Consider the following 2,176-nt stretch of genomic DNA (forward strand, 5'->3'; position numbering starts at 1 on the left):
CCAAAGGATTAGGATGGTTGGAAAGGTTTATATGGAATAATGTGAGCCATTAAATTTGAAAATCGGTCAAGCCGTTCGTTCAAAAAAAAGACTAAGATTACTGCTGATAAGGATTTTGACATAGTAATTATTAGTAGTAGTAATCGATAATAATACCAGTTGCTTTATGTTTTTATTAGTCGATATCCCTTTGTATTATAGTCAGCAGATTATAAATCAATCGAATATAGATGATTTCTCTCTTATGATTTTTCCCCGAAATACGAAGATGAATTGAACGGAGAGAGACATCTAGGCCGGGCTGTGGGTTGCAGAAGTAATTGTATAAAGAGTAATCGGGCTGAATAAACAGCTCGCCTTCATTAAACTGCACAACGCCTTCGCAATTCGTGTCTTCTCTGGCTACGACAAAATACTATCATCCTGGCTTGTTCTCGATACTGGTTATCGGGTATCATACACAATCAGTACCTAATCGAGGATAGCGAGACTTAAGTAAAGCCTATGATAGCATAAGTGAGTAAAAGTAATATTAATTTGTAATCTGGGAAGCGATCAAAAACTTCAAAATACTGTTCAAAACGACTAAGATTGAAAAAAAAAAATAACACTCTCTCTGAACATTTTGAACATGGGTAGAATAGTGAGCAACCGCACGTAAGTTCAGATTTTTCTCCGCCATGTCCAATAGTACAAAAGCCCATTAGAAAAAAAAAAAAAAGTTTGCTATTTCAACATAATTTTTTATTACTTTAATGAAAACTACTTATAATTACTAGTCAAAATGGTGAGTCTGCCAAGTATAATTAGAGGGAATGCAAAATGGTGCCTGTTTCAAAATGCAAAAAAAAAAAAATATTTTCATTCAAAGCTCCATATCTTTGAAACTACCTACAACCAAACACGAAAACCTAATAGAACATCATTTAAAGTTGTAAATTTGCTAAAATATACCCCGTAATAGTGCTGTTTACGATCTTTAGTTCCATAGATAAAGTTTTTTTTTAAATCAACATTTTATAAAAATATACTGACAAATCAGGAGTTAGTGAATTTATTGTGGGAAATTTATATTTCAGGAACCACCAGTCGTACAGATGTCTTTTAGCACTCAAATTAAAGCTAGTTTAATTCTAGACTATGAAGTAGTTTATAGCGTTTATTTTCGTAGGAGTAGTAGATTTTATGATATTTGCTAAAATAAATTAACAAGATGATGATTTATAGTTGTTTGGACAAAACTGGAAAATAACCAAAAATGGACGTACAAATGTCTGCAAAATACAGCTATTTGAATGTACTGTTACGTAGTCTATAACGTTTATCTTCGTAGGATTAGTAATTTTCCAAAGTAAATTCACAAAATGTTGATTTCTAGTTGTTCTGACAAAAATGTAGATCTATGAAAAATTATATCTAGGAGCCATTGGGCGTACAGATGTCTGCCAGCAATAAAATTAAAGATAGATTATTATACTATAAAGTAGTTTATCACATTAATTAATATATGAATATACATTTTGCATTTAACTTTTGTTCGAACAACTAGAAATCATCAATTTGTGAATTTAATTTAGCAAATATGAAAACTGCTATCTCAACGAAGATAGACTTCATAAACTACTTTATAGTACATTAAACGAGCTTTAATTTAAGTGATAATAGACTTCGGCTGGTTCCTGAAATATAGATTTCCCACTATAAATTCACTAAGTAATGATTTTTCAATACATTTAGTGTTGCATTTAAAAACAAAAAACTATATTTCGGAAACTAAGTGTTCTATTAGAGATAATATTTTATTATATTTACTCTACTTTAAATGATGTTCTATGAGTTTTCTAGTGTTGTTTGTGGTTTCAAAGATAAGGAGCTTCGAAAAAATATTATTTGTTTTTTAATATTTTGAATTTGATCGAGTCTGGCACCCAGGACTGCTATACAAGATCCGTAAATTTCTACCCCCCACATACTGCCTCATTATCCGTTCTTATCTCTCCGACAGATTATTTCAAGTAAATCACAACGGCGCTTATTCATCCCTATTCCGTCAGTCTGCTGGTGTACCTCAGGGTAGTATCCTTGGTCCTATCCTTTATACAGTTTTCACAGCTGACATCCCAATCCATCCTAACACTATCCTCACCACGTATGCCAATGACACATGTCTATTGTC

Source organism: Halyomorpha halys, unplaced genomic scaffold (genome assembly GCF_000696795.3).
Source record: "Halyomorpha halys isolate HHAL.00 unplaced genomic scaffold, Hhal_1.1 Scaffold423.1, whole genome shotgun sequence".
NCBI classification, from domain to species: domain Eukaryota; kingdom Metazoa; phylum Arthropoda; class Insecta; order Hemiptera; family Pentatomidae; genus Halyomorpha; species Halyomorpha halys.